The sequence below is a fragment of the Oncorhynchus mykiss genome, chromosome 7, assembly GCF_013265735.2.
Source record: "Oncorhynchus mykiss isolate Arlee chromosome 7, USDA_OmykA_1.1, whole genome shotgun sequence".
NCBI classification, from domain to species: domain Eukaryota; kingdom Metazoa; phylum Chordata; class Actinopteri; order Salmoniformes; family Salmonidae; genus Oncorhynchus; species Oncorhynchus mykiss.
This window is the reverse complement of record NC_048571.1, coordinates 7,880,338-7,895,584: the sequence shown is the minus strand read 5'-3', so window position 1 is coordinate 7,895,584 and position 15,247 is coordinate 7,880,338. Positions and strand designations below refer to the sequence as shown.

The 15,247-nt window shown below is 40.9% G+C and overlaps 1 pseudogene; it reads left to right on the top strand.

The window, feature by feature from the left end:
* The first annotated feature begins 3 nt into the window (after positions 1-3).
* Positions 4-15,150, top strand: LOC118965233 (annotated as a pseudogene).
* Positions 15,151-15,247: the final 97 nt, after the last annotated feature.

Genomic DNA, 15,247 nt, shown 5'->3' with positions numbered 1-15,247 from the left:
AAAGTTATAGCGGCTGGCGTTGGGAGTTAGTAACATTAAAGTAACCCTTTGTTTCCGGTGACATACTGTAGAATAAACATCGAGAATGAAGTTATCACGGAACTAGAATGAGTAAGTGATTACATTTCTATGGAAGAAACGAGTTTGTTCTAGTATTTCTGTGTGGCTCACAATAAGCTTAATGTCATACTGTAGCTGCACTAAATTATTTTAACTAAACTATTCCACCTCGCGCTGCAACACTGCCTGGCTACAGGCCTTTCTCACGTGAAGAGCGGAGTGAAAGATACATTTCCATACTCTGTGCACAAGGCATAAATAATTGCTCTAATTTACTTGGAAAAAAATACTATTGAAGTGACAACTAGTCCGTGTGTTTCTTGGCTATTTACATTGTTTTGTTCACAAGCTAGGTTGATTTTGTATATTTGAGTTTCAACTGCTAGGGAAGAGAAAACAACGCTTCTAAATATCAGACTGACTAGAGTCACGTTACCGCGGTAATCTCCCGTGCTTAAAGGGGCAGGGAATTTTGTTTGTCTCATCTTTCCGAAGCTGGGCCTCCCGGGTGGTGTGCTAGCTGTGCCACCAGAGACTCTGGGTTCGAGCCCAGGCTCTGTCGCAGCCGGCCGCGACCGGGAGGTCCATGGGGCGACGCACAATTGGCCTAGCGTTGTCCGGGTTAGGAAGGGTTTGGCCGGTAGGGATATCCTTGTCTCATCGCGCACTAGCGACTCCTGTGGCGGGCCGGGCGCACTGCACAATTGACCAGGTCGCCAGGTGCACGGTGTTTCCTCCGACACATTGGTGCGGCTGGCTTCCGGGGTGGATGCGCGCTGTGTTAAGAAGCAGTGCGGCTTGGTTGGGTTGTGTTTCGTAGGAAGCATGGCTTTCGACCTTCGTCTCTCCCGAGCCCGTACAGGAGTTGAAGTGATGTTACAACATAGTAACTACTATCAATTGGATACCATGAAATTGGGGAGAAAATGGGGTAAAAACAAAAAGAAAGAAAGACTAAGGTCACAAAAAAATGAATTGCTTCTTACTAATAAAACATGCTCATCTGTTTTTTTGTGTGTGTTTTGGTGTAATTCTAGCGCAAAAAAACACATTTTGTCTTGTAAAAAATCTGAGTAGCTGGTAGATTTTGTCGAACAAAAAGTGCATGGTTCACTGGCAGTGTGTATTTTCCACTTGAAGGCAACCACAAAGGCATTATTAAGGCTACTGTAAACACAGCTAGTTCCAAAGCAAGGCTGCTTATAATAGTGACTCCATGTTGTTGGGAAGAGGGTGAGGATTTTACTGTATGAGCTAATGACTAGAAAAGAGTTTCAAGGTAATTACTTGTGTGTCATTGGAATTTACAGATTTGTCACTCAATGCTCATCATTTGGATATGCTGTTCTGGGGTGCAACCAGCAGTTTATATTATCCTGTATGTAAATCTGAAACCTCCATTGAGTGTGATCCGTTCAGTATGTATTTGTTTGTGGATATCCATCACCTATTTCGTATGATATGATATGACTGATGAAAGGAGAGGACCAAGGTGCAGCGTGGTGAGCGTACATTATCTTTTAAGGATCAAAATGACGCTGACAAAAAAACAAAAAAACCGTGAAGCTCAATGGCAACGTGCCATAAAGAATGTCAACCTCCCACAAACACAGGTGGGGAAAAAGGGCACCTAAGTATGGTTCCCAATCAGACAACGATAGACAGCTGTCCCTGATTGAGAACCATACCCGGCCAAACACAAAGAAATAGAAAACATAGAATGCCCACCCCAACTCACGCCCTGACCAAACCAAAATAGAGACATAAAAAGGATCTCTAAGGTCAGGGTGTGACAATATGTTAACAATTTCAATTCGTATGATATGTTACGAATTACAATTCGTATGATATGTTATGAATTCTAGCTAGGTGTCTAACATTAGCTAGCTGGGTAACCTATAAAGTACAATATGTCATGAATTTGCAAAACACACAATATGTTACGAATTTGCAGAACATGTGATATGTTACAAATCTTAGCTAGGTAGCTAACATTAGCTGGCTGGCTAATGTTAGCTAGGTTAGGCATTAGGGTTAAGGTTAGGGGAAGGTTTGGAGGGTTAGCTAAAATGCTAAAGTTGTCCGTGATGAGACGTTTGTGTTATACATTTTTGCATTAAGTAACCATCTGTCTTATGTAACCATACCAAACCTAACATATCATTCTATATTGAGTGTCCTGGATTTAGCTTTATGTAACAGTATAACTTTAGACCGTCCCCTCACCCATACCCGGGCTCAAACCAGGGACCCTCTGCACACATCAACAACAGTCACCCACGAAGCATCGTTACCCATCGCTCCACAAAAGTCGCGTCCCTTGCAGAGCAAGGGGAACCACTACTTCAAGGTCTCAGAGTAAGTGACGTCACTGATTGAAACACTATTTAGCGCGCACCACCGCTAACTAAGCTAGCCGTTTCACATCCGTTACATTTACTATGTTATATCTATTAGACCAGACTGGTGGTAAGGGTCATGTGCATGCTGAGGGGATGTGCAGTGAGTGACTTTGTTCCCACATGTCAAAGCAAAAGGAGAACTTCGCAACATGACCACTGCCCCAGAGTCTTGTATCCAAGAGTCTTGTATCCAGAAGGCATTATTGAAAAGGTGCAACTGAAAGATCTGTGAATTTATCACTAGAAGCTAATGTCATAACTAGAGGTCGACCGATTTAATTGGAATGGCCGATTTAATTAGGGCCGATTTCAAGTTGTCATAACAATCGGAAATCTGTATTTTTGGGCACCGATTTGGCCAATTTTTTGTTTGTTTTACACCTTTATTTAATCTTTATTTAACTAGGTAAGTCAGTTAAGAACACATTCTTATTTTCAATGACGGCCTAGGAACGGTGGGTTAACTGCCTCGTTCAGGGGCAGAACGATCTTGCAAACTTACAGTTAACTAGTCCAATGCAATAACGACCTGCCTCTTGTTGCACTCCACAAGGAAACTGCCTGTTACACGAATGCAATAAGCCAAGGTAAATTGCTAGCTAGCATTAAGTCAGATTATACGCAACGCAGGACACGCTAGATAATATCTAGTAATATCATCAACCATGTGTAGTTAACTAGTGATTATGATTGATTGATTGTTTTTTATAAGACTAGTTTAATGCTAGCTAGCAATTTACCTTGGCTTACTGCATTCGTGTAACAGGCAGTCAGTCTCCTTGTGGAGTGCAACAAGAGGCAGGTCGTTATTGCGTTGGACTAGTTAACTGTAATGTTGCAAGATTGGATCCCCCGAGCTGACAAGGTGAAAATCTGTCATTCTGCCCCTGAACGAGGCAGTTAACCCACCGTTCCTAGGCCGTCATTGAAAATAAGAATGTGTTCTTAACTGACTTACCTAGTTAAATAAAGATTAAATAAAGGTGTAAAAAAAAAAATCTGCAAAATCGGTGTCCAAAAATACAGATTTCCGATTGTTATGAAAACTTGAAATAGGCCCTAATTAATCGGTCATGGAAGACCTCTAGTCAGAATGATACTTACAGTAGCCACTCCTTATCTGTCAGAATGATACTTACAGTAGCCACTCCTTATCTGTCAGAATGATACTTACAGTAGCAACTCCTTATCTGTCAGAATGATACTTACAGTATCCACTCCTTATCTGTCAGAATGATACTTACAGTAGCCACTCCTTATCTGTCAGAATTATACTTACAGTAGCAACTCCTTATCTGATGACTAAGCTACTGTAAACTTTGATATCCTGTGATTGTGTTGAAATGTGTACTGAGTCATCTGGTAGAACTGTAGGTAGCCTAGAGTTAGAGAGGTGGACCAGTAACTAGAATGGTTGCTGGTTCGATTCACAGGTCCATCAGGAAATACAGTATGATGCTGCACCACAGCTGACACGGACCCTCAGGGTATGCATATGTCAGAGTTTACAGTGTCAAAACACTGTATGGTGCCAAATGGATGTGTGTAGTTGCCATAGAAACCCCTAAAAGGAGAAATAGAGCAGCAAGGTGTTTTTTAATCTGAACAAAACATTTTCATTATATATTGGGAAGTACCTGCCTCATATTCTGGTTGGCTGGTGTGGTCTTGTGTTACTGTGGTGACATTGATACATGTGAAGCTGTCTCACTCAACCAGAGGATGACTCCGGCTGCATCTCAATGCTTAAATCTAGAAACACAGACACTGAAGACAGACAATACACTTTCTGAAGTATACATCTTTCTTTTATCAATTAATGTAGCATTTCCAGCATATGGACCATAAGGTACAGAACAAGTAGCAAACACTAGGTGGCACAACAATAAAAAGGTATGGATAGAACATTCTGGACACAATCAGACGATGCAAGAGAATAAAGTAGACGGCCTGGGTCATGGATAATTGTTGTTTGTTGAATGATTGCTGTGTTTTGATGTATTTTTGCTGCCCTCTTTTTAAAACATTTTTTTTTTATGCCATAACCCTGATGTTGGGACTGGCCAGAGTACTTTAATAACCACAGCAAGTTCCAAACCAATAGCCTGCTAATGCTCCACCCCAGAAGCTAAACATGCCTATACTTAATTAATAGGCCTAAAAGATAAGAACAGAAAATACAACTGTAACAAGAATAGCAGCATACATTTCAGTCAATTTACATAATTAAACGTTTTACAATGTGGGAAATGATGACTCCATATTATGGGAATAGGGTGAGGATTTTATTTAGATTAGTATGTGTGTCATAGAGGTTTACAGTTTTCACCACATGCTTCTCAGATGCCCAAAGTATGTGCGATTCTGGTAATTGAGTCAGCAGGAAGTTCCCCCGATGCTGGTCCTGAGTCTCTCTCTGGTGTTAGAGGTCGGGGTCATGCCCGTCATGCCAAGGAGATTCATTACTTTGTTGCATCATGACTTTGTTCCCACAATTGAAAAACATTATATAATTGTACCAAGTAGCTTAGCTATGTGGCCCAACAGGAGGTCTGAGTCGGGTTTACTGTAGAAAAGGGTCAAATGAAAGAGGAACCATCTGGGCTGGAGGTTTATTACAGTACTCTGGCCACTCACAACCTCAGGGTTATGCTTTAAAAAACATGTGTGTGACTGTCCTTGCCTTTTAGTACTTGTGACATGTTTTGTGTTTTTTTCAGACCACAGGAAGAGTAGCTGCTGCCTCTGCAAAATCTAATGGGGATTCTAATAAACAAATATGCTGACTCCAAATCCAGGAAGGATACGCAGTCAGAAAGATACTTACATGAGGCGCTCCTTATCTGATGACTAGACTGCTCTGGTAAAACTGTAGTTAACCTAGAGCAGTGGTCAACAACCTTTTCTGAGTCAAGGAAACTGCAGACACGGTGATCTGAGCTATCTGATTGGACAGCGGTAGTCCTATAGGTGCACTTGATTTGCTCTTTGGGCCTGCCTGGTAAGTGGAGTTCTGCCTTCTAGGGCTGCTGAATCAAGTGCACCTACCGCCATCGGTGTGAAATGAAGGAAAAAAATAGGAAGGCAAGGCTTTATCACAGTTTTTTTTACAGAAATGTTTGGTGATCGACTAGGAATGCCTTGGAGATTGACCATTCGATCGCGATTGACCGGTTGGTGTAGAGGAGGCAGGCCAGCAACTGGAGGGTTGCTGGTTCAAATCCCATGTCTGTCAAGAAAGATGTCTGGCTAGAAATGTTTTGCATTTGAACAATTTTCCTGCAATTCTACACTTAAAGGTGCAATATGCAGAAATACCAATTTCCTGGTTGCTAAAATTCTAGTAGTTCACCTAATTTCAGTTTGTGACTAAACAAGCAATGTTTAGTGTAGAGAATAATCTAAACCACTGTGAAATATATTTTTATTAAACCAAAAATATTGTGTTTTCAGATGTTTGAAGCATGTGTACAAAGCAATGTTTGTCAGACCATGAGACATCCCAAAAAGTCTTCTCACAAAACCGTCAGTAGTCTGAATGGTTTGGCCTACAAATTATTAGGACCCCTCTATGGAAAGATGACTCTCATGTTCTCCGTTTTGCTTGGGACGTCTTGGATTGGTACAGCCGATCTGCCAACCTCTGTCTATAGCGTTTGAACAGTTTTGGCTACAGACTCATATGAAAGGTGGAAAGGTTAGACCTCGTGGAAAAGTGAGACTCTCACGAACACTTACATGTTGGTTGATTTGCTCTGCTCTAGGACGCTCACAAGACTCGTCTGAGGGTCCCCGGTACCAGATTTAAAAAATGAATGGAAGTATATATGGAGACTGTTTAGCGGCAAAAAAAATGTACCAACCAGTTGTTACTGGAGTACATGAAGATAAGTGAGATTTTCAGGGAAGGGGGCGTTAGAGGAGACACATCATACTCATCGTCGCCATCTCGAACACACAGTGTGCAATCAAGCGGATTACTTTTGTTAAGTCGGTGACCATCACCAAATCGAGGTGTGTTGCATTATGGGGATCAAAATTATCTGACTTTTGCCTACATGTCGACTGCATTAACTTAAACTTTTTTTGCAGTTACCCTTCACCAACTTCATCCTGCAGCAATAGCCTGCATGGTGGGAGGCTCTATTGTCAACCAATCATTAGCTGTTTTTTACTCACCCAAACGTGACCAAAGACATGACTGAAACAGGAAGCAATTTTGCTATGATTCATACAGATCTATACAAATTAATGTTATGTTTCAGGCACTCACTAATTGATTGTACACTCATATGATTTCAGTTTGTGAGTGTGTGATATGGGGGTTGGAAACATGTTTATTTCCACATTATAAAGAAAAACTTTTTATAAACAACGGAAACTCTTCCATGTTGGTCTGAGCCTTGCTAGTGTCTGACTTTCGGCTTTTACAGTAGATGTCACATTGGAATTAGCGACGTAGTGTGACTCTGGGTTCACTGTCTGTACCTTTTGGTCGGTCAGATATATCAATTGTGCTACTCTTTACTTACTGAAAGACCTGAAAGAGGAGCGATATTAGAGTAATCATTTTTTATACTTTACATTGTTTTCTGTGAATGTAATATTTTATTCCGAATTAATTTATTTCAGCTCAGTGGAAAGCTTCTTTAGACCCCATTTTTTTTATTGTAATTTCCTTAGTCATGTGCTCCCTCTGCTGGTACAAAACGTGATGTTGGTTCTCTGTGACCAGTAACTGTGTATGATACTGGCAGTACATTTTACTTTTACTATGGAGAACATGGAGCATTTTTTTGTTTTTGAATTGTACATTTAGTACGCGGTAAATTTCCATGTGCCACTCCGGCCTCCCAGTGGCTCGCTTGAAGGCGTGCTTGCAGCATATAGCAAGCAGCATGTTTGATTGTGCGTCAAGAATTCAGCATAGCAAGTTTGCATGAAGGTCTAGTTATTAAATAGTTTCATAAATGTTCTGTTTAATGTAATGTAATGTTTAATGACCAAGGTAAATAGTAAATAGTAATATGCTCTAACCGCTCTGGTGACAAGCAAACTTTGGCAACCGGGCAATCCTCCACATGGCTGGAAGGCCCTATTTTCTCAATAACAGTCTCTCTTCTTCACTTCATCCTCTCGGTTATATCAGCTGTGTCGGTAAACCCATCCCGCATCTGAACAGGCTACATAGACGGCACAGCATGGTCAGAGGTGAGAGGTCACTTGGTCGGGTCAACCGGAAGTACTATTAAAGCGATGTTTTACATTGAAATACAGATAGAAATGTAGAAGTCCCAGAGTTAATGATCCAAGGTCAGTTTGTCATTTCACCTCCTGATTTTTATGATGACTGGCAGTATTAGAATAGAAAAAACACAAGGCATAATCATGCTTTCTCTCATTTGTAGGTATGTTTTGATGTGAGAGAGGATGCCAATCCCAAGTACCGTCATCACCACCTCCGCCACTCTTAAGAGAACCTTCGGGCCAACTAGTGGCCTAAGGCTAGTTAGGAGAAACCACTAAAGACACTATTATGTCATTGTGATTAACTGCGATAATATTCTCTTTTCACATTATCTACTGGCTGAAATTAAGTCTTGTTTGATGAAATAGTACACTTATCCTGTGTTTATCAGATCAATGCAGATGAAGGAAATTAAATATTGAGATGTACCTGTTTTAGAGTACTTACATGATGCATAGGAAGTGTAGTGTACTGTTTTTAAAATTATATTTCTGTATTTACAAATCAGCCTTAACTAGTTAAATCCTGTTTATTGCATAGTTACAATGTGCAACCATTGATGTCCCAGGACCAAGATTGGTAAACACTGTTTAAGTGTGTAATTGTAATACAAACATGCAGATACAGCTAGCTACACATCCGTAGGCATACGTGTATTTTTATCCTCTACTGCACAATAAGCAAGAAAACAGTTCGCTAGCTACGTTACTTCGTCTGCATTGCATGGCAAATATTAGCAAGGCAAGCTTACAAAATGTTACATTAAATTTGCAGTAAATGCTTTAGCTAGCTAGATTCTTTACACCCACTGTTTCACAAGACGACAGCCTGGTTTTCTGGTTGTTTCAGGAGTCCCTAAAACATTAAACAACCAGAATTACAATTTCCTACTCATGTCACAACACCCATACAGCTAGCCAGCTAATGTTAGCTAGTCAGCTAGCTTGCTAAATCACGATTTTCGTAAATTAACTCCATGACAAAAGCATATGCATAATCGTTAGTCTCTACATTAACTAACATATTCCTCTCAACTGTACATATGTGTTACATGATACGTTATCACTTCCTAATATTTTTGTCAGCCATCTTTACTGAAGAAAGTCTCCAGCCTTGGGTTGCATAGCGTCATATTCGTCATGGAAACCACTCGATATGATTGGTCATCGCCCAGCGGTCGCCGCTGGTGATTTGCGTCAAAGTTGGGAAAAGTTTTTATTTTTCACCGCCTCCCAAGCCGTCGCCGCGTTCTCACCGCTTTCCTTCCATTGAAAATGAATTGGATGCGGAGTTTCATAATTAACCGGCAACGCGTGTAAGAGTACACAAATGGTCAGACACGGATCATCTCTGCTGCTTATTCGATCCCTACAGAATACATTTTTACCATGGCTCCTCACGTCTACACGTTTGTTCTGCTGATAGCTCTCCCCGAAGGTAAGTTGAATTTGTTTTATTGATAATAGACTGCATTTGACAGCCACTTCGAAATTGGCACAATATACTAGACAATTAGGAACATTTTAATTCAACATGATAATGTGAACTGGTTTGAAGCATCTAAGGTCCAGCCAGGGCCTGAAAATAATGAATTGCTGACTATTTATGTGAAATGTATTGAATATATGTTTAGAACTGTTATTTTGTGCAATGCTGGCTCCATCCAATGATTGCATCTTACTGAACTGGTATTATCCAAAAACGACTATCTTTGAGTCAGACTTTTTCCTTCAAATTCGGGGTGTTAGCCATGGGCTCCTCCTTTTCCTCCCAACTATGCAAACCTGTATGTGGAACAATTTTAGGAAGCACTCCTTTACAAAACAGAGACGCACCCCCTACTTTCCTATGGAAAAGAGACATAGATGCTGTCTTTGTGCTCTGGGAAGGAAGTCAGCAGGAACTAAATAAATTCCAAACTCTATTAAACAAGAGCCCCGAATACCTCAAATTCACCATGCAGACTGATGAGAGAAAAATAAACTACCTGGACTTATGGATCATCAAAGAGAAGGATGCATTACACACAGACTTCTACACAAAGCCCACAGACTTCTACACAAAGCCCACAGACTTCTACACAAAGCCCGCAGACTTCTACACAAAGCCCGCAGACTTCTACACAAAGCCCACAGACTTCTACACAAAGCCCACAGACTTCTACACAAAGCCCACAGACTTCTACACAAAGCCCACAGACTTCTACACAAAGCCCACAGACTTCTACACAAAGCCCACAGACTTCTACACAAAGCCCACAGACTTCTACACAAAGCCCACAGACTTCTACACAAAGCCCACAGACTTCTACACAAAGCCCACAGACCACAATCCCCTGCTATGTGCGGACAGTATCCTTCCCCTCTATAATGGTCTACCATACAGTCAGGGTTAAACACATCTGTGGCCAACAGACAGATTGACAGCAATAAAATTGATTTCCATTGACCATTTTTGTGTGATTTTGTTGTCAGCACATTCAACTATGCAAAGAAAAAAGTATTTAATAAGAATATTTCATTCATTTTAGATCTAGGATGTGTTATTTTAGTGTTCCCTTTATTTTTTTGAGCAGTGTATATTCAATATGCTATAAACGATTGTTTTTGTAACAGTTTCACTCAATTCATTCTAATTAACTTAATAATTATCACACACTCCTCACTTTTGTCATTGGTTGCACTAATTGCACTGTTTGTCTACCTAACCTGGTTCAAGCATTCATGACATTACCCTGAAAAAGGCACAGTGATGCCGAAACATTGGTGATTTGCCAAGTAAATGTATGTATGGAGTGTGCAACTCTTTATTTTTTGTTATAGCTTAAAGTTTATTCGCCGTTAGTCAGCACCTCTACATAACTTTCTCTGGGTGTGCGCTAGCTCGTGTTTTTTAAATTCAACTTTAATAATTCAACACATGAACCCATACTGCAGTCAGTTTAAAAGCCCCTTCAATCACAACTTCCTCCTACTGTACCTAGACTATATTATAGACTAGTTCTGTACTCCCCCTTCTGGCCATTCTGAGTACTACACCACTATATTGCATAAAATCTAATTGTATTTGTCACATGCTTCGTAGACAACAGGTGTAGACTAACAATGAAATGCTTACTTAAAGGTCATTTTCCAACAGTGCAGTTTAAGATAAGATTCATAAATAAATAAAAAAGAATAGTGACACAATAAATAAATCCACACTGAATAACAAGGTATTTGGGGTAAAGTGACTAGGGAACAGGATAGATAGTAGCAGCAGTGTGTGTTGGGATGTCAGTGTAAGTATGTGACTGTGGGTGGAGTCCTGTGTGTGTGTTTGTGTTGGGGTGTCAGTGTAAGTATGTGACTGTGTGGGTGGAGTCCTGTGTGCGTGTGTTGGGGTGTCTGTAAATATGTGTGGGTGGAGTCCTGTGTGTGTTGGGGTGTCAGTATGTGTGGGTGGAGTCCTGTGTGTGTGCATAGAGTCAGTGCAAGAAAGGGTTATTGCAGGTAGTCCGGGTAGCCATTTGATTAGGTATTTAGCAGTCTTGTTTAGAAGTCTTATGGCACGGTGGTAGAAGTAGTTAAGGGTCCTGTTGGTTCCAGACTTGGTGCATTGGTACCGCTTGCTGTGCGGTAGCAGAGAGAACAGTCTGTGGCTTGGGGGTAGAAGTAGCTAAGGGTCCTGTTGGTTCCAGACTTGGTGCATTGGTACCGCTTGCTGTGCGGTAGCAGAGAGAACAGTCTGTGGCTTGGGGTAGAAGTAGTTAAGGGTCCTGTTGGTTCCAGACTTGGTGCATTGGTACCGCTTGCTGTGCGGTTGCAGAGAGAACAGTCTGTGGCTTGGGGGTAGAAGTAGCTAAGGGTACTGTTGGTTTCAGACTTGGTGCATTGGTACCGCTTGCTGTGCGGTAGCAGAGAGAACAGTCTGTGGCTTGGGGGTAGAAGTAGCTAAGGGTCCTGTTGGTTCCAGACTTGGTGCATTGGTACCGCTTGCTGTGCGGTAGCAGAGAGAACAGTCTGTGGCTTGGGGGTAGAAGTAGTTAAGGGTCCTGTTGGTTCCAGACTTGGTGCATTGGTACCGCTTGCTGTGCGGTAGCAGAGAGAACAGTCTGTGGCTTGGGGGTAGAAGTAGCTAAGGGTCCTGTTGGTTCCAGACTTGGTGCATTGGTACCGCTTGCTGTGCGGTAGCAGAGAGAACAGTCTGTGGCTTGGGGGTAGAAGTAGCAAAGGGTCCTGTTGGTTCCAGACTTGGTGCATTGGTACCGCTTGCTGTGCGGTAGCAGAGAGAACAGTCTGTGGCTTGGGTGGCTGGAGTCTTTCAAAAAAATGTTGGGGCCTTCTGACGCCGCCTGGTATTGAGGTCCTGGATGGCTGGGAGCTCGGCTCCAGTGATGTACTGGGCTGTACGCACATCCTAGAAGTGTGTGTGTTGTAGTAGTTTTAAGTCATGTGTAACTCTCTTCATGCAGGGCTCTCTCATCTGGTGAGAACACAGCAGGTTGTCACAGCAACCCTGGGAGAAGATGCAGTCTTAAACTGTGAACTCATGAAACCCAAAGACATGCTGCAAGTCACCTGGAAAAAAATGACACGGGCAAAATGTGAACATTGGCTCCTATAGCAAACGATTTGGACCAGTAGTCAACCCACCTTTTCAGAGGAATGTGGAGTTTGAAGACGAGGGACTGCAGAACTGCTCTATCGTCATCAGAGGAGTGTCAAGAGGAGACGAGTCCTGCTACAAGTGTCTGTTTAACGCCTTTCCAGAGGGAGCTATCAGTGGAACCACCTGCCTCCATGTAAATGGTAAAAATCACATTACATTAGGTTGGGGAAGAGGGGATTGAAGGGACACTACCACTCCAAAGTCTAGCGTAAGTTTGTCAGATGTTTTCAGACTTTTTAAACATAGATTTCAGCTGAGATAAGTCCATGTTCTAGGCCATCTGGTTTGAAGATTCAGCTATTTGCCAGACTCCCAAATCAATGGAGAAGATAAGCAGCAAGTCCTTTACAGATCTGCTGTGCTCATCTTTTCCATCCATTTGGGGTTCAGGCATATGTGGATTCATCTTAACATAAGGCTACTTTTGAGGTCTTCAACAATGTGTAATATCCCTTTAACACTGGAACAATGTGTAATATCCCTTTAACACTGGAACAATATGTAATATCCCTTTAACACTGGAACAATGTGTAATATCCCTTTAACACTGGAACAATGTGTAATATCCCTTTAACACTGGAACAATATGTAATATCCCTTTAACACTGGAACAATGTGTAATATCCCTTTAACACTGGAACAATGTGTAATATCCCTTTAACACAGGAACAATGTGTAATATCCCTTTAACACAGGAACAATGTGTAATATCCCTTTAACACAGGAACAATGTGTAATATCCCTTTAACACTGGAACAATGTGTAATATCCCTTTAACACAGGAACAATGTGTAATATCCCTTTAACACAGGAACAATGTGTAATATCCCTTTAACACAGGGACAATGTGTAATATCCCTTTAACACTGGAACAATGTGTAATATCCCTTTAACACTGGAACAATGTTTAATGTCCCTTTAACACAGGGACAATGTGTAATATCCCTTTAACACAGGAACAATGGCCTCCAAACATCATAGATCAATTTGACCATGTGATGTGCATGAAAACATGATAGTATTTACATTCACTGTGAACTGTGTTTATTGTTGTTCTATAGAGCTGTATGGACCCTCACTCCTCATCACACAAACCAACAACAGTCACACCACTCTGTCCTGTTCTGCTACTGGACGACCTGTTCCTACAGTAACCTGGGACACAGAAATACCAGAAAATTCCACAATGGTCAATGTCACCCATCACAATGGAACTGTCACTGTCACCATAACTTCCACGCTGGCAGCATTCAGTCTACCTGACAAAGACACCAGGGTTGGCTGTATGGTGTCACTGTTCTCTGGAGGTGTCACCAAGAACGTATCCATGGTTATTCCAGCTAGAACTGCTTCATTTCCTGGTGAGAAGTGGTTCTGTACATGCCTACAGTAACAATCAACATGCTGGTGTCATTCTGAAGTACTGTCTCTGTATGTTCTGTGCTAGGTGTACCTGAGGTCACTGATGGTGACAGGATCAGAGGTCAGTCACTAATCTAATGACCACAACTAATCTCTGACACTCTTATCTGTGAATTGTACCATTCTCATCTTGTCTTCTTTCACATGTTACCCAACAGGGATTGGTGCAGTGATGAGTTCACTGTGTTTCATTGCTGTGGTACTGTGGTGCAAACTGAGAAATACAATGAGAAAGTAAGTTTTACTGTTCAGATGACAAAGAGAAAATACAGTATTACTTTGACATTGTTTTTGTAAGTTTGACAATCTTTAGCCCAAATCCCACAGCCAATGACGGAGAACAGGAAGAACCACCAACGCTCAGCATGATGACCCTGAAATCCAGAGGTCTAATCTAACACATATTCAAATGAGTTGCATTCCTGCATTGTTGTTCTGATGTTACTCATGTCACTTACATACTTCATAAAACAAATATGTGAATTACCCTGATTTATACAGAACAATATGTTAATTACCCTATTTACACACAACAATATGTTAATTACCCTCTTAATACACAACAATATGTCAATTATCCTCTTTACACACATGTTAATTGCCCTCTTTATGCACAACAATATGTTAATTTACCTCTTTATACACACCGATATGTTAATTACCCTCTTAATACACAACAATATGTTAATTACCCTCTTAATACACAACAATATGTTAATTACCCTCTTAATACACAACAATATGTTAATTACCCTCTTTATACACAACAATATGTTAATTACCCTCTTTATACACAACAATATGTTAATTACCCTCTTTATACACAACCATATGTTAATTACCCTCTATGCACATCAATATGTTAATTACCCTCTTAATACACAACAATATGTTAATTACCCTCTATACACATCAATATGTTAATTACCCTCTTAATACACAACAATATGTTAATTACCCTCTTTATACACAGCAATATGAAAACGTTTCTAAAGGATTGCCGAGTGACTATCATACTGTCACACACACATCTGTGTGGCTCGGAGACGGTTTAGTTGTCTTGGACAGATACTGATTAGCTGACTGAATGGTTAATGACACGCATATAGTCCTGCGGGTTATTGTATAAATATGTTCATATGTATTCTATGTAAATATATTAGCAGTTTGGTCATGAAGAAACACTAGATGTGTGTGTTTCATTCTTCAATTTTTTTATAAATCTAAGTGTTGTAATATTATAGCCTACACAATGTCATCATAATGTACTCTGTGGTGTGTTTTGTGTGCGTTTTTGTTTTATTTCTTCACTTTATAAATCAAATGCTGTAACAATGTTGTAATGTATGGAATTGTCATAAATCTGCTGCTGGCAAAGCTTAAACGAATCGTCTGATTCTTCTGCCACTCGAGACCAGCCAATGTTCCGAATAACTGCCACTAGGGGTCGCCTGAATATAATTTA